General features: G+C 39.6%; 1 protein-coding gene across 3 annotated transcripts in view; it reads left to right on the plus strand.

The window, feature by feature from the left end:
* The window catches only part of Ec (ubiquitin specific peptidase echinus), a 161,879-nt gene that overhangs the window by 99,104 nt on the left and 43,298 nt on the right, over positions 1 to 19,477 (plus strand). The gene's annotated exons all lie outside the window — the stretch shown is intronic.

Consider the following 19,477-nt stretch of genomic DNA (forward strand, 5'->3'; position numbering starts at 1 on the left):
TTCTAGAATCTCTGGAAGGTTTGAGCTTGTTTTTTAACGAATGTTTCACATCGAGACTGTTCGATGTCATTTTATTGGAAAATTAAATAATAAAATATGTATAGGGTTGATTCTATCTATTTTAAAACGTGGACACGAATTTTTATTAGCTTGACCAAACATTTAAAACGTGGACACGAATTTATAATACTTTGGCCAAACATTTAAAACGTGGACACGAATTTTTCATACTTTGACCAAACATTTTAAATCGTAGCAAGATTGTCAAGATTATTCGTATAGCTTGTTATTTCAAACTGGAGTAAGTTACGTCAAAAGTACAAATATCGCGCTTACAAAGTGAAAAATACTATTCGGCGTTAAATGACTCAATACCGAATTTTCTCCAACCAGAATTCATTTCGTTGCTTCAAACTGTATTAACAATTACGTTAAAACCACAAATAACGCTTGTACGAAGTGAAAATACTGTTCCGCGTTAAATGACTCGATACCGAATTTTCTCCAACCGGAATTTATCGATCTCGATGCATCACCCGAATCGTTCGATAAAAGTCACGGTTCCGGGCAGAATCGAGTTAATCATTAAATTTGACAAATCGTTTCTCGCCCGGTTACGTCTTATTCTCTGAGATGTGCATTGCAAGGCGCCCATTCGCGAATAAATCTACATGTGGTTCGCCAGCACTCGCGAAAGCTATGTCCGAGCAATTTACGATCAGAAGTGCACGCAATGAGCGAATCGATTATGGGGGCTACGGTAATCAGCTCGAGGTCTCCTTTTTCTCGGCGATCGTTACGACGAACGCTCCTCCTTGGCGGTTGGCTGCGAATTCGCCCGCGAAATCTCGTAGGAAGCGAATCAGCAGCAGGTGCAGCCAGTTGCAACGATTGCACTTTCCTTTCCCCGCTGACCGGGCCCGATATCAATGCACTCGGGTTGCGCGCTTCTTCCTGCTCACAGCTGTACCGGCGAGCACGTGCGACGAGCACGATGTTCGAACTGAAAATGTCGTTGGTCCGAGCGAGCTTTACCCCGACTGCAATTGCATTTGTCGATGGAGTAACTTTCCACTTGGCAGATTTCATTGGTCGAGTTCTCTCGGTGTAAACCGTGTCCCTTTTCGAGAAAACGTAATAGGGATAATGCTGATCCTTGAAAGTATTTAAGGATTATTCGATTTCGTTAAGATAATTTTCCGAACGGAAAAGAAAATTATTTAAAATAAGTTAAGTCCTCTTTTACGCGAACGTAACGTATCAAGGATAATGTATAATCGTTGGAAGTATTTTATTATTTAGTTTCTTAATGGTACGTTTTGGAACGAAAAGGATAGCGATTTATAATAAATTAAGTGCTACGAACACGATGGATTCTCACTTGTTCAAAGTATTTTATTATTTAATTTTCGTTATTTATGTTTTTTAAGGTGATTTTTAGAACAAGAAATAGACTAAAGTTGGTTGTACTCATTTTTATATCAGCACATTTTTATCTAAATAACTAATAACGAAAGATAAGGATAATTTATAAAAATTCCTGTGAAATTATTCAAGTGCAAAGTGATCTTCGATAGATTAAATATTTAGAGCAATATATATGGATGTATGAATCAAAGTAACATTCAAAATTGTAACAGGTACTGACGACTTATTTTAAATTACTTTACTCTGTTGTTCGAAAGTCCTCGTTCAAAGGTAAAAAAAGTTGAAGAATAAAATACTTGCAACGACCACGTGTCCTCATTATTGTACGTACATAACGTAAGCAATCAACGTTTTGGTAAAGTGTTTCACCAACATTACAGCTGTGGAGTTTCATCAAGGGTTTAACGATGCACCGATGCCTGAGTGCTTCTTGTGGTTGTCGTCTACTTAGAGTACCTTGTATACCTAATTGGCCAGCTGATCAATTAAGAATCTGTGGTCGGTAACTATCGATCCGTAACACGAACATTGATTTTGTGACCAGTTAAAAGCTTGGATTAGTAATGGACGTTGCAATTGAAAAAAATCAAACTCGTTGTAAAAGCATTGCATTAACATTTGAAGAAACACTTTAACACCTCGATGTAACTTTAACGACTCAAAATGTAACCAATACCGAAGCAAGATTTTGAGATATCTGCTTAAATAAACAACGCTAACGACGTTAACGGTGCGCTGTTATCTACCAACGAGAAGTGCACGCGCATTCATTTGCCTAACAATATATGTACGTGATCCGGAAACTCGCAGGCCAGACACCGCCTAATCTCAAATCAGCAAATCGTACAACGAGCTTTTAAATTTCGAGTTTCAGAATTTTAGAAAAAATTTTTGCGAAAAACGCGTGTACAATATTCAAATTGTCATAGAATTGTATTTTGTAATTTGTAGGTAACGCGCAAGAAATGTAATAATATATTTACCTTTGTACGGTTTTTCCAGAAAATCGACTGGTAACTATCTTTTAACGCAAACATAACAAATTAAATAAATTCTTTAGAAATAGAAGTTACGATTTCCATCTAGAAACCTTTTGCACTATTAGCGTATTAATGATTTAGGGGTCAATTTGAAAATGACCAATGGTAATCGATTTTACTGACTAAGGTCAAAAAACAAATGAGACACTTAGAGTCCTAAAGCAGTATCGGTATAATTTTTTGCGAACCTCTGGATAATTATCAAAGATAATATACGACAACCCTCATTAAGAGGAAAAGAAAGTTTTATTGTCGAAACTTCAATAGTACTCGAAGAATGCAGGCAGAGTGGTCAATATATGTAAGTATTTAAGACCCTTCTTCTGGATCCTCTTCTGTGTACTAATGTAATCGATAGTGCAATAAAACCTAGAGTCTATAATTTACTAAGCATTGGAAATCTCGTTCTCGATGAATTATAAATTATTTTGCAGGCCTCACTGTTTTACTCAAAGGAGTTGAAACGTCTCAGATGCTTTAAATAAAGTATTCATCTACGTAAATCAAAATCGATCATTCAACTATAGAAAATATTTTCAGTGTTTGAAGATGCAACACCACACTTTCTTCTCGTACACGACTCATTTTTCATACGTGTTATCCCTGAATGAACTATCATACTTCAATGTCAATTTCTATCCTAATAGTTTTAGTACACCATAATCGATCGATACAGTTGTTCTATAAACAAAACCGATCATTTTACATGACTCATTTTCCATACGTGTTATCCCTGAATGAATTATCATACTCCAATGTCAATTTCTATCCTAATAGTTCGAGTACACCATAATCGATCGATACAGCTGTTCTATACACAAAACCGATCGTTCAACTACAAAAAATACTTTCAATGTTCGAAGATGCATACACGACTAATTTTCCATACGTGTTATCCCTGAATGAATTATCATACTTCGATGTCAATTTCTATCCTAATAGTTGGAGTATACCATAGTCGATCGACACAGCAGCAACATCAATTAACGCGATAGAGCAGTTAATCTTCGTTAAGCGTCAATGAGACTGCGAATCTCAGCCGGACTCGAGGTCAATAAGGCGCGTTGCAGGTGTTCTCGGGTCATCCAGCCGAGAATAAATGTCAACGTAAGAGCAGAGGAGCACCACGCATTCCCTGTGCTCGTGCTCGGATCACGGTGAAAGGAAAGGGTTTCGCGTGCAACGTGTCCGACCGAATACTTGCACGACGGTGGTTTTTGCTCGTCCTCCGCGACTTCGCAACCCCATGGAAGACAAGACGTCCAGGCAAGACTCGTTTGGCTGTCCTTTTAGCGCCGCGATTTTCCTTTTCCGCGATCGCTTTCGTTGCGTCATCCCGTAACATATCGTCGAACGATACAGGTTTAGATCCGATCGCAAATTTTGAACAACCAATCAAACAATGGTACAAAAATTATGATCACAGAAGGCAATATGCAGAGTGACCTGTACACGATTTACGAAGGATATTTGAATTAAATTCAAAGTGCATAATTCAAGGGTATGATTCGTATCTGAATACAAATTCAGAGCAAGGAATAGAATAATCGTATAGAAATTATAATTTGTATCAGAAAAGGCAACAAGCGTAAGTTTAAATAACGTACAGCTTGTAATTCACAGTGCCTGATCCAAGAGCGTGATGTGTACCCGAATAGAAATTTCAAGCAAAGAATAAAATAACGGTACAGAAATTGTGACTCGAATTACAAAGTGCAACGTACAAGACGGTTCGTAATGCGTGGGGTGCATAACGACACTGTGTGTATGTGTAAATCTAAACCGTATAATTAAATCAAATAATCAAGTACTCGTCTAATAAATGTTTGATATAACAGTGTGGGGCTCGTTCGTGAAAGACATCAGATAGCTATCTTATTGGTAAGAAGAGACATTCTCTTCGTGGACTGAACGATAAACAAAACCAAAAATCGGAGTAGCGAGTGCATCTCGAGTTTCACGCCATCGAATCCTTGGAAACGGGCGAACCTCGCTTGCTACGTGGATATCGTTTCGAATGTAAATATTCTTTACACGCGAGCTGGAATCGCGGTGGTCCCCGGAGTCACAGATCACTGCATACGAGTGCATACGACTGCATACGACTGGAAACTCGTCTCGTTTGTTAGCCGAGACACCTGAAAGTCGGGATGATTCAGCCAGGATCCCGATGCACCGCCACAAGCTTCTTTGAAAATTCAGCAGGTAACTTCCCCGACCCTTGCTCCGTCACGAAAACCCCGTATACCTGTTTCTTTTGTACCTGTGGGTTTTGAACCTGCGCCCCCTTTTTCCAGTGCACTAGCGACGCTGGATCTAACGTTAAACCCTGTAGCACCTGCGGCCCGGCAGGATCGGCTCGAGCAGGTTACGGAACATTTTTTTTCTTCGAGCCTCGAACAAAAAAGCTCGTCGAGCTTCATCAAAATTCAATCTTACGCGACCTCGTAAGTATTCTCGTCGCTGGTGCACTGTCGAAATATCGTATGTAATTTCAGCGGTAAACGGAATTACCAAATTTTGATTCTTCAGAGTGATAAACGACGGTGATTTCATTTAGGTTACGTGTACTTTTAAATGGAATGTTGGAAATATTTCTGTTCAATTTTAATCTCAAGATCGGAAACTAATCGTGAGTTTTGATTTTTGAGAGTAGTAATAACAGTTTTACCGTCGATTATTTACATTTTTAAATTGTAGGAAGAGCATTGGAATATTTTCGTTCAATTATTATTTATATGTATCTTAATCGATGTTAAGAAGAGCGATAAAATATTATTATTCGATTCTTATCGCAATAATGATCAAAATTATTGCCGCGGAATAATCTAATTACATAAAGGAGAATTTATTAAAATACTCTAACGAGGGATTAATTAACGTAAGTAAACAATTCTCGTACCGCGGTGAACGACTTTCAATTTCCACGTTTCGTACCGTGAAACTTGATGAAACTCGAAAGTCGTTTAAAAACCACCAGTGATTCCGCGTATGAGAATTATCGAAGGACTCAACCATTGAAAAAATGCTCTCAGCTCGGGTAAGGAAGCTGTCCCCTTTCACGGTAAAATGAACTATGAAGTCTTCCCAGACAGCAATAAGTAAACCCAGCCGACTCACGTAACAGCGTTTACCTGTCAGTAGGAGCACCGTGACGACCGTTTGTGTCCTGTCATTGCAACGAAAGTGAAACACGAATGTACCGAGAGGGACGTAAAATTCGAATCGAAGGACACGCACTTACCACCTGCATCGTATCGAAGGGTGTTGCATGGCGACAGATGCGCCGGTGAAACCCTCTAAGGGGTGAGCATATCGAGAGGCAGTTGAATTACTGCCTGGAACGTGCGTGCTGTGTATTTAACTCTAATATCGTGAAGAAGAAGAAAAAAAACAACGAACGGCTGGTTCGTGCGAGACAGGCACCGCCAAATGGTGAATAACTCATCGACAAAGTGTCTGGTTTCTCGAATGGAATTTTTTAAAATAAGGGTATCAGTCAACTTGAGGATTCTAAACAGATTTTAACGTCTTCTTCTTTACGGTGAACGTTAAATGAAATTTTCCGAACGAAACTGAATGGAAAAAGCAAGAAGAAATGTACCAATATTTTTTTAACAATATTTTTCATCCTACGTGTCAGACGAGTCGAAGGATCTTAAACGGATCAATCTCCCTTGTATTGGACTTTGAATGAAGTTTGAATTGAAAAAAATAAAAAGAATGTAGGGTTACTTTTTCTCGACGATATTTTCTTTCGTAATGTTCAATTTCGATGAAGCTTCGAGATCTGTCTCGAATTATCTGAATTTTTATATTTATCAGGGCTCACGAGTTCGATTTCAACTCGAGCGTGATTAACGGTTCTATGTTACAAAGGAACTGATACGGACATGTCATTATTGTATCTCCGTTGGACATCGAACCATGTCATTTGAGAGACTTCGGTTCTTCGACACGCCGTGTATTAGAGTCCTTCACGGATGGAGAGTACTGTTATTCTCTTGTTGCTATTGTGTTTTGCCTTTTAATATCGCGGTTGTGCGTCGAGAGCTAATGAATAAACGATCACTGCTCTTCGCTATCCGAAGCAATCTCGATGCATACCGAATCTTGCGGTATTAAAATTTAATGATGCGCTTTTCGTGGACAATCTTTGTCAATTTTATATAAGGTTTCACCCCTTTGTCACTGAGCACCCTCTTGGAAAAATACCAAATACTCCTGCAAAGAAAATTTAAAAGTATCTTTCTTCAAAATTTGACACTATTTGATACCGTTTGAAACGATCTTTACAACGTTTAATTCAATAGAGTAACTATAATTTATACTTTCCTAAAAAGAAAATTAAAAATACCTCTCTTAAAAATTGAATATCGTTTGACAATGTTTGACGCAATTGTTTTAAGTTCGACTTAAACAGTCTGTCAGTGTACTACTAAGATACACTGCTATATACAGTATTGGCTATATTGCTATATATGCTACTAATTGTAAGTATACTATTACACATAGCACCAGGTATACCACTACATATAATACTATGTATACTGCTATACGTATTTTCAGGTATACTGCTACGTATACTACTAAATATACTGCTATATACTCTACTAATAATACTCTACTACCTCTAGATATAGAGATATATAATACCAGACGCTTCAGAATCACTTAAGAAATCTCGGTTTAGAAAAAATCTCGATACTCGACGAGTCATCGCAAACTGTCAAAGTCATTCGATATCGAACGTTGCATCACGAACCATCGACACGCCTCGTCTAAGCAAATTGAGCGAGAATTTATTTGCAAAGAATCTACAGGAGTGTCGATAAGTAGGATAATGGGCTGCACGTAAAGATCGCAAGCACGCGAGCCTCCATGACTTTCTCAATTTGACATTACGGTCTGTTCATCATTCGTGGCTTTATACTATTCGAGCATCTCAAACAAAGGCTGTCGCTGTTGCATTTGCCGCCCACGTTGGTTTTCAGTGGAAAAGATAAACGCTTTCGCACACCGTCTCCGTGCAATCTACAGAAGAATTCGTTTTACACAGCGAAAGACAATGATTTCGAGAAAGTTGTACGATGCACGCCAACCACGATTACCATAATCGGCGTATTGAAATTTTCGACGAAAATCCAAGAAACCAAACGCAAAAGTCTATCCTCTGTACACCATTCACTGTCGTTGTAATCTTTCCTTATAATTTATTCATCGTGCGATCACTTCACCCGATCTTGTGAACAGTTCTACCTTTCTCTCTCTTTGTAATAAATTCTTCTCGAGCTTTGTCATTTTATTTACTAAAACAGTTCAATTCGGAGAAATCGTAAATAACACTGAAATTGTAAGTAGACTTACAGTTTGCACACGTATGAAAATTCAGCTTTATTTGAAAAATTCACCTGGTTGTCACCAATTTTTCAAGTTTCGATCTTTCTTATTAAGTGATCAATCTTTATCATTGAGAAGGATCTCCAGTGCGTTGAAAACGAATGAAACGAAGACGCTCGAGAGAAGTCAAATATTTGCAAGATGTTTCCATTCGTTGAACATCGAGTTAGTTTATATTTGGAAGCAATTGGACACTCGTAAGGAAATTTGACGTTTTCCGTTGCTCGTGGAACATTTATCGAATTTAGGCGGAATAGGGTGATTTTAGCGTGCCCGTAATTTAGGGGAACAGACAAAAGCGGTCACGCAAAACCGGACTCCGTGGTACCACTGTTTCCGGAAATGTTGAGGATCGACACACGTGTGGTGTGCAAAAAATAAGGTCCAACGTATTCTCGTGCAGGGTATTGATACGATTGTCAAAGAAGCTGGAGGAGGTCTGCGTAGCATCCGAGCAGAGGCTAACACGACCGTGAGACTTAGCAGCCTCTTTGTTATCGCGTTTCGTTTCGCTCTTCCAAAAAGAAAGTCCTTCATTGTTGTCGGTCCCGGGCAAGTGGCGTCTGGAAATCTTCAAATAACACCAGACCTATGGAAAACTGGCGTTCTACGTGCTTAGGAATATCGTCCCCTAATTGAAGTGCCCATGCCGGAGCAGCGCCACTCAAACTCGCTGCCACAGTTATGCAGCTTGCACTTTACTGTAGTTGAACCTCGTATCAGGTAGAATATTCACTTTTTCCGTGTTGTGGTGAACTTCAAACGCACGTAACAGAATATCTATTTCGATGACGTAATTAGCTTCAGAGACGGATATTTTAAAGTTACTCCGATAATCTTGATACAATAGTCTCTAATAATTTTGAAACAATAGTCTCTAATAATCTCAAGTACAGTACAAATACAAACTTCTGAATCGATGTGACGTCGAACAGAAGAATTTCGTAAGTCGATTTTCATTCGACGAAATTAAACACGGAGATGGAATATTTTATTCGGTTTATTTTATCTAAACGCAATACTCTAAACTCGCTCCGATGATCTTAAAACTCTCCGCTCTATCAGTAAAGAATAAAAGCTTTCGAAAATAAATTTCAACGTCCCTTAAAAATACACACAAATACAAACTGTCGAATCGGTGAAACACGGAACGTAAAAATTCCTCGAATACTATTTTGATACAACAAATAGAGATAAAGGTACAACGAAATTTACTCAAAGATAGAAACCAATTTTAAATAAATTCAAAAAGCACCACACCCAAATCATAATTCGTATTTAATTTCCCCGAAGAGTTTTCCAATTTTGCGACGAACGCGATCGAATGTATTACAATAATTTAATACGTAACCAAACTAGTCGATACTGCACCGAGTACTCCGAATTTCGAGACGAACACGTTTCTTCGAAAGCAGATCCGCATAGAAACGATCAAGGATCCGTGCACGGCGCCATGGCGGACGCGAAGACCGGTTGCGAGGGCGTCAGGTAAATCGTACCTACCGCTTTTATATTTCCTATTTGGAACGAGAAAACGTTTAACCAGCTTCCACCGTAGCGACCGTTCCGTGCACGGTGGTTCATTCGAAACGGTTTTTCGCCATTCGAGGTAACGAACGTTTGTCTTAAAACGTTCGCGTTTACACTAAACACGTGCTGGGCGCTTGTGCGCGAAACAGTTAAACTTTTCGCGTGCACGTGCAATTACAAGCCGGCCGTGTGCACTCTGTTGCAACAACCAGTAACGTAATAACTCCCAGCCTTTCTTTCCATTGTGCGAGTATCCAGAAAAATTCGACGCCGTTTATCGATTGGCGCTCAACGAACGACCATATGTGCCTACGCGCGCTGGAAAATGATTGCGATCCTCCGCGTTGCCCAAGAGCCGCGTCTAAGTGGCACTCGTCGCCAGAAAATTCGTATTTTCAAATATTTATTACGGAATACATTTTCAGAAGCAACGTTCATCGCCCAGAAACAGTCTAGAATTATGTTCTCCGTTCGTAACGCTCGTATCCGAAGGGTCGAGTTAATACAGTATCAGGAGACGTTAAAACGTTTCATTTTCAACGCGGACATCGTATTGAATTAATAATCCACGGTAATTTCGAGTCCCCTAAAAATAGGGCAGCGTGAGTAGATTTTACATCGATTTCGATCAAATTGATATTGTATACTCGATACGAAGGGATGACATTTTTCAACTTTTTCATCGACACTACCCTCGTGGTGTTCGATCTTAAAATAGAATTTCTGTCTACTTTTTACTATAATTAACTTCGAGATAACAAACGATCAAATTTTTATTAAATTTTTATTTTAATCGCCCATACAACACGAGGAAGCGGAACCTCCCCTAACGACTCGACGATCTACATTAATCGGTACCCGTATAATTAGTGTAATTTGTATATATATATCCACAGTTAAATTCAAGCCGGTTACGAACACGGAATATTCATTTACCGAAGGAACAACAATGACACACGCGCAAAGTGTCTTCCCTGTACGATTGTAGAGTCAGAATCAATTCACACGCTGACAAAGGAACGCCTCCCCTCGCGCAAATTAGTGCTGCCAGCTAGACGGAAAAATTTAAATCGCGATACGTGTCGACGTGACTCGCCGGGGGGAACGAAAGTGGGAGAGTTCCCAAATTACCCGTTCATTCTTTCCCGAATCAAATTGCGTAACAATCTCGTAGCATCGTAGCGTAACGTAAAACGTTGTCAGTCCCATGATTGCCCTCTCTCGTCCGTCCCCTCTGCCCCCTCCTCCTCCTCCTTATCCCTGTCACTCGCGTCTCCGCGTTCCCCCCACCACCCGGGGCCTCTTCCGTGGCCCTGTTCACCACTTCCCCTTTCCGCTCCTACGAAAACCAGGCTCTCCCTACTCGGGCCCTTTTCCCCCACCTAGCCGCCGCTACAACTGACCCCGGGCCTCTCACCCACGCCGGGGCCTCGTAGTAAAAATGGCCGCTTGTGTACACTGTAGTAAAACAACAGGGACGCATTCCGTACCGGCGCTGACCATTTTTACCAAACTGCTTCTGCGTTTCTATTTTCTTTCGTCGCGAAACCGTGTTCGTACAGAAGTTCTTCGGACTGGTGAATTTCGTTCGTGGAATAATCGCGGTGAACGAAAGTTGTCGGATCGGTTCGTAGATATGCGCGTGTTTCGAAACGTGTAACCGATGAAAATGAAACGACATTTATTTATCGTTTGTGTAAATTGAAATGCTCGTTACGCGAAACGTCCATGAGATCGCGATCGTTCCGATAACGTGTACGCGTTTCGATCTTAGAGCCCTCGGGTCCTGCGCGAGAAGCAATTGATGGAAAAAGATCGATCGTTGAAATTATTTGAAGAAGAATTGAAATGGATGTACTCGTAAAAAGTCGTGCTTTTCTAAATCGAGTTTCTTCGATAAACGAGGTAAATCGACTGATCATATGTATGCGTGGAAGATTGATTTATTTATACATTTTCGTATGTTTTACAATGGTGTCTATGATGGTTCGTACGAAGGTTCTTTAACTTTGTAAACGTAACACGATGATTTTGAATAATTTTGACAGCGGTATATCGCGAAACTGGTTAATTTGCGATTAAAAGTTTCTTTTCTTGTAAAAGATTTCTGCGTGTTCCAAGAAAGATGGTAATCGCTGGAAGTACGTTCGATGAGAACTCGGGGGAGCGAAGAGGGTACGAGATAGGATCCAAGTTTAAAATCTGTGACGAACTTTCTCCTCGCGAGACTAAAAAGTACAGAACCTGTTAACAGCGAGTATTCAAATCGTCGTATCACCGACCGTAATAAAAACCAAAACACAACGCAACTTGAGGGGAGAAAATATTCTGTGTACAACTGTACGTAAAAAGAAAAGACTGCTATTAAAATTTTCACATCGATCAAAATTTTACGTTGCACCGTGACCTACATAAAATCTGCCCTCGTTGAACCTTGAAGTAAAAATACTGCCCCGAATCCCTTCCCTCTCTACGAAAGAATGAAAACGAAAACAAAAGACAAAGAAAGAAAAGAAAAGTGTGTCAACAGATTTCTATTTCTAAAATAATCTGTACCATATTTAATTTCTATACTTTAAACAGACAAGATTCGATTTAGAATCTCGTACATTGCAATTCTAAACAATCGATATCTAAACGCATCGAACAACCAAGGTCCAACTTCCTCGCTGCTCGTGCTCCCTGCAGAAAAAGGGTCTAGGTAACAGGTATCGTCCAACAAAAGGCTCACCAACCCTCACCGGTACGAACAAACGAAACATCGCCGTTAGATCCCTCGCTGGACGAAGCACGATATCCGGGCAGCGTTGATGTCCAAACGTACCGAAAGACAAGGAAAAGGGACGCTAAACGATACAGTAAACACGAGAAGGATCCACGGGCGCGATTGCGTCCCTGCGCAGTACGTGGCTGCGCACTGTAGCGTACTACGGCCGTACTATAGCTCGTACTATAGCACGTACGCCGGCCCGTAGCGCGCCGTTGGTTCCGCGCGTTTCCGTACCTGACCACGGGAGTCCCACGGGCGCTGGCGTCGCTCCCGAGCGGTCCCAGCCCTATCCGGGCATTGTTGCACCGACGCCCGGCTAAGAGAGTACTGCTTTGCGCGCAACCCTCGCGTAGTCTTGTGTCCGTGTTTACCAACACTCTGTGGATGATGTACAGTGCGACCGACACCACCTTGAAGACCGATCGTGGATGATCTTTGAGCGTACGGTGGATAATCGTCGCGGGTGTTTGTCGACCAAGAGCCATCGTCCATGCAAGAACTGGCTAATCGGGGTAGAACGATGAAGCAGGAGCAGAGACCCAGGAGGCAGGCCCTCTTCCAGATCGCCAAGGTTCGATTCTTTTTTTCTGTCGGTCGTGTTGCTATCGCGGCCAACGATTGCCAAGCCCGTGGTGTTCAAAACGAACGACTTCTGGCGCGGTTGGATACGCTGGAACAACGCGGATACCGTTACATGTGTCTCGATCTCGAGACTGTACCTGTTGATTCTCTGGCTGGCCGTGCTCGTTTAAATCACCTCGTAATCACGAAGGAACCCCCCGTTTACACGGATTTCGTTTCTGACGATAGGATTACCGGTTCGGTGACGTCGCGGTGAGATTTGAAGACTGGGGTTGCGATTGTTTATGAGATAGACGGGGGTACCACTTGGTCCCAGGTTTGGGTTACTAGTCGTTGAAGGTTTGAAGTCAATTTTTCTATGGAATACTCTATGTTTGAGTCGTTGGCTCGTGATGGGATTGCGACATCTTTGTGTTTACTATGATCGGTAGGGGGAGATAGGTAGCCATTGAAACCGACGACTTTGATCGGTTTATTTGAAGTTTGTTGGAGTATTCGGTAATTATAACGAGTAGTTGAGTAGGTAGAGTTTGTATTCGATTGTGACGTACCCAAACATTGACAAACTTGATTTTTGTAACGTGTTAGGAGGCGTGTCGATTATGGAGTAGTATGTTTGCCGAGGTTCGTATTATTAGTCGTTGAAGATCAAAAAGTCTCTCTTTGTAGTAAATATTTCATGTTTCAGTCTTAAGCTGGTGATTTGGTTGCGACATCTTTGTGTTTACTATGATCGGTATCGAGAGGTAGGAAGCCATTGAAACTGACAACTTTGATGAATTTATTCGAAATTTGCTAGAATATTCGATAATTAATACGAGCAATCGAGTAGATGGAGTTTCTATTAAATTCCAACGTAGTCAAACATCGACAAACTTAGTTCTCGTGGTAAAAAATACACGTCGATTATTTTTAAGAGAGAAAGGGTGTACATAGTTACTATGGTTTGTGTTATGAGTCATTCAAAGTCTGAAGCCTCTTCCTCCATTGAACTCTTCGTATTTAAGTCTTAGGTTGGTAATTTGATTGCAACATCGCATCGTAATACGTCGTTATTGCACGTTTACAATGAACAGTATCAAGAAGTAGAGAACCAGTGCAATGAAACTGACAACTCTGATGAATTTATTTCAAGTTTGTTAATTAGAGTATCCGGTGATAAAATTAAGCAACTGAAAAAACGATGATTCTAATAGATTCTAACCTTCTCAAACATCAACAAACGTGTTTCTCACAACGTGGTAAGGTTGCATGTCGTACATTGCCTTTAACGAGATTACATGCCATCATGTGGTAGCAGTCGTGGTGGTTAACGATGATGGAATTGTGGGGTTGAGAAATGTCTTTCTCAACTCCACCCTGTCGAGTGAGATTTAGAAGTTGTGATTGTTTTTGAAGGGCATGAAATACACCTCGTTTGCTATACCTCGCACTAATCGTCCTCGTGTCCAGGTCTAGTGTCAGGTTTTGCAGTAAGTCTAGGATCTCCGATGCTTTCTTTTTGAATTCTTCGTCTTGGAACTTTGAACCGCCATTTAATTCAACACTGATCGAGACATAATTCACTATCGCAAACAAGCATAATAAATCTAACGAACCCAATGAATCAACCCTAACATAAAACTCGATAATTAAAGATTTCAAAACAATCGTAAATCGTTCCAACGCATCGAATAATATCTTTCACATCGTTCCAGTAACACTTGTCATACTTTCGCAAGTTCGTACACTGTCATATCTTAGCAAACGATTATTCAACATTTCGCTCTATGAAACACAATACTAAACAAAATACTCTCCGCCCGCAAGTTTACTACGACCAATCATTTTTTCTCAACCCAAATAACATCGTAGTAAATCCAGTGCTTGCAAATTAATCGATATAAAATTTGTATCTTGACGAATGATTATCCAATGATTATGCTTGCAAATTAAACGATACAAAATTTGTATCTTGGCGAATTCTTATCCAATGATTATGTTTACAAATTAAACGATATAAAATTTGTATCTTGACGTATTCTTATCCAACAATTTCGATAGTACTCTCTATTTACAAGTATACAACGACCCAAATAATATTGTCACAGTGTGAACGACCCGCGAAACGGAAGAAAGAGAACAAAGTTGGCACGCATTTAACGAGTTACCCTCCCTTGGTGGCGAACGTTTCAGGCTCGGGAGCAACGGTCGATGTTTACGCAGTTTATCGATAATAACTGCAGCCACCGGTGTGTTCATTAACTCGCAAGAAACTTGGGTGGAATGCAGCGAGGCGCGATCCGTTTTTCTCTCGTTTTTCCCGCCACCTTCCGCCGCGCGGATTGTGAATGAACCGTTTCTAGAACGGAATTGCGACATTTCGGCGGGATGAAACGCATTTCCTAGCGCGACAGGCCCTCAGTTTCGACCAGTTCGCGGTTAATCCGGTATAATGAACCGATCGACCGTGCGCGAATGGAAATCGCACGAAGCTGTTGCTTACGCATGCAAATTAGCGCGATCGCGGTGGGAAACGTGTCGCTCTCGTGGTGAAATCGCTCGGTTTACGGCATTTATTTTTATTTTTTTTTTATTCCATTCTTTTTTTCTCCGGGAAAAAAAAGACCCGATCGCGTGTGAATATCGGAGATAGTTAATTTATCGTAATTGTCATTTCAAGTAGATATCCATGGGAGCAAACGCAATTATGGCGGTTGCGTATTATTATACGGTGATACGTTGATTTTGCATTTTATCGTTGTTGCGGGATTGGTAAAGTTTGAAAAGTGGATGAAATATTTCTGAAAATTTATTATGCACAGGGTCGGTGCGTTTCAGGTGGAATATAACGGTAGCGTGATAAAAGAGACACTTTGTGTATAATTATTGTTTCGTTCGGTAGTTTATCGAGCAGCATGGTAAAATCGAGTTAATTGTCTTTTAGGTTGTATGGACCTTCTTAAACTTGAAAAATCGTATTGGGAGAATTTTTTCATTAATTTTGTTCGTTTGTAGCTATTTTTTCGTTTATTATTTTTCAAGTTTGGATATTTACAATGTGTATATATAGGATACGTTTTTAGATTTTTTATATGCAAGGAGGATCGTACAACCTCGTAATCGGAACGTGGTATTATTAAACGATCGTCTCGACTCTACTGTATTGCTCAATGAGATCGGACAAACGAGGCTGCATTCTCAGAAGAGCAAGACGAAAGAAAAAGTCTCTAATTATTTTATATAAGATAAATTTAAGAGAAATCTGCTTAAAGTAACAGGTAGAATAAAACCCCATTAAGCAAGACACCTGGAAGTGTTCGTGAATGAAGAGTTTAAATGCTAGTGTATTCCACAGAGGAGATCTAAACGTGGGCTTGGGAGTCATGCAACAATAATTAGGTATTTAGAGCGTCGTTGGAATTCTGAAGCGTTATACGAATGCAATTTCTATAAAACTACCGAAGTCCCTGTCTAACAAGTGTACACTCGATAAATGCAACGTTTTGTACAATTAACGTTATCTTCGTGTTATCTTTCAATACGAAAAACATACTTTTTAACAGGAATTCAGATATTTATGGACGTATTTTTATCGTAGAAAACGCGTAAATAATGATACACAAATTTAATCCATTGAGCTACAGACGATCAAATTATGTTATTTAAATTAATGCACAGACGAATATCGTTCTTTCGAAAAATTTTCTAAAAATGGAAAGTATTTTTGATCGGTCTAGTTCGTGACGAAAGAAACTGTAAAATTGATCGATTGTTTACAAGCGAATATTCATGGTAAAAGGTATTCGAGTGGCTCGTATATCTACTTTCGCTGTCGAAAACTCGAATGCATGTTTTGTTTTATGCGCCGAGGGGAAGTGCACGTAATAATCGAGGCGTGCACTTGTCCCTCGCGTATTGTGGAACGCCCTTACCTGGGAGCCATATTGACACGCTCCTGCTCGAAGGACCCTGTTCACTTGTTGGATCCCACGAGTCTTTCAAAACACGTCTATTCAATGAAAACGCTTTCCCGCATGTGTGCACCTAGTTTCTCGATCTTCCTTTTACGATAAAAACAATTTCTAAACAAGAAAAAAAAAGAATCACCACGATTCCCATAATAAGTACACCAGAACGAACAAAATGCATCCATCGTCATTATTTCTTCCATTACTGTCTATTATTATATAATATTTCAATCACACGATTTTGATTCTTTTTAACGGTTTACAATACGTCGTCATTAATCATACCGACGAACTGATCCGAGCGTAACGATCGAGTGTACATTATTTGTTAAATTCGTATATTTTATATCGTATATTTTCACAGAAAATGTTCAATTTTTCTTCCAGATGTACAATACAACTGTTCTCCCATACGAGCATCATTTTCTTCCCTGATATCTCATGATACATTTTCATTCGTTGAACACTAATTACTGAATTACGAAATAAATCACTAAAAACACTTCGATGGAAGATCACTCGAGTAACAGTAGCTTAACCGACAAATTAATTCCCTCTCTTAAATTGATTGGTCGTGACAGCGCGAAGTTGATTCATTTTTTAATAAATATTTAAAGCCCATTTTTCAACCTGTTCAATTAGATAACGAACCACCCGAAATGTTTCCAACGAATAAACAAAAAAAATGTTATTAATTTACAAGTCGTGGCCACTCCGTTCAATTTATTTCGTATAAATTAATACTGAAAGAAATCGGCGGCGATACGATTCAACCTAACCCACAAAAGTCTCTTGTGAAAAACTGCTCCAAAGCGTTCCGGTCTCCTGTTTCTTCTTCGAGGCGAAAATACATTTTGCCATTAGGGCTAATTAAATCAGATCTCTTTATCGCGATAAAACTCGCCGTATTGCGATTTCGAGTTCTGCAATTATCTTAATTGCATTAATAAATGAAATGTAATTTCTTCGAAAGTCGACAAACTGGTTTGACGATGGCTCATTATTACCATTTATTCTCTGTTTTTTTTTTCTCGTTTCGTCGAGGGATTATCGTACCACGTGGTTGTCGATAAACGATTAGAAATCTTCGGTGACGTTCGTGTACGTCCACCGTTGCATGTTTTCTCGTGAAATCTCGTTGCGATTTTTCGGAATACCGGATATTCAGCCCGTGACGCCGGGAAGGTGAAAATAATGTTCCGCTATGCGACAGGACACGGCCGCGGAAATTGTGATTTACTTTCCCTCGGAATAATAATGTGCTCACGATACGGTGGACTACTATCGTGCGTGGTTGGAGGCTCGTTCCACGCAGGGCTCTGTCGCATTTACATACTTCCTCATATTGCGTGCACACACCCACGCACCGTATTCTTTCTTCGTCCGACACGCCGATGGGAAGAGTCTGGATTTATTGCTAATTAACGCGCGGCGGTAATGGCGTCGTTACGACAAAACGAAACAACGCCAGACTGGGAAATTAGGAAGTTCGGGGTAGACCTTGTTGCGATACGGTTCTTCATTTTATTATTCGATGCACCTTGCTTCGGAACAGAGCATATGAGATGTAATAGGGAAATAGTCGATGCGAGATACGATAGGGAAATAGTTGATGCGAGATATCGTGTGAAAATGATCGATATGAGATGTAACGTGGAAATAGTTGATACGAGATGTAACGTAGAAATAGTTGATACGAGATATCATGTGAAAATGATCAATATGAGATGTAACGTGGAAATAGTTGATACGAGATTTAACGTAGAAATGGTTGATACGAGATGTAATGTGGAAATAGTTGATACGAGATGTAATGTGGAAATAGTTGATACGAGATGTAATGTGGAAATAGTTGATACGAGATGTAATGTGGAAATAGTTGATGAGAGATACAACATGGAAATAGTTGATGTGAGATATAATGTGAAAGCAGTTGATAATGAATATAATAGGATTCGCGTGAGAATATGAAAATAATAAATAATAAGTTGATGCAAAGAAATTCCTTTTTGACGGTGATCTCTGCACTGATATCAAGATTCAGTAATGATTTTCTTTGTGATACACTCACAGAGTATTTGCAATTTGATAGAATTTTTTATGTAACATCTATACACGTGTAATATTTGATAATTTGACAATCACGTCTCTGAACCGGTGGTTCGTGATTTTTTTCAATTTCTGGTACAGTTTAATACTATAGTGACAATTTTGCCAAGTATAAAAAATGTAAATTCAAAGGATTTATTTATCAACCGGAACATTGGTTTTACAGTTACATTAGTTATTTTTTTCGAGTTAGGATTTGCACTGAAATTAATTTAAAGTGTTTTGTAAAAGCAGTTAATAACGAATCTCGATCATTTATCATTGTCTGGGGTACATTTCTGTGGATGTTGGTTCCGATTGTACATTTGACGTTATCTATTCTATTCATCGTGTAATAAAGTCGATATTACGTTATATTATTATACAGTAAAAACACGGTTAACGCTCGGGATATTTTCTTTAAATTTAGAGCGCTAAACGGGGTTATTCTATCCTTACCTAACAAGAAAATGTGAAAACGCAAACACGAATAGAACATTATTGAACTGCTATCGTACAATATTAAAATTATTAATTTTAGAAATAGAGCCTGGGCTCTATTCAGTACATAACACACTCGACTCTGTGTTATTAAAATACAATTTTTAATCGATTTTGACTTTCAATTGATTCGAATATTCGTTCTTTCGAATCGTAATGACTTTCATCTTCGATCCACAGAAGTGTCT

Source organism: Ptiloglossa arizonensis, chromosome 8 (genome assembly GCF_051014685.1).
Source record: "Ptiloglossa arizonensis isolate GNS036 chromosome 8, iyPtiAriz1_principal, whole genome shotgun sequence".
In the NCBI taxonomy this organism is placed as follows: Eukaryota; Metazoa; Arthropoda; class Insecta; order Hymenoptera; family Colletidae; genus Ptiloglossa; species Ptiloglossa arizonensis.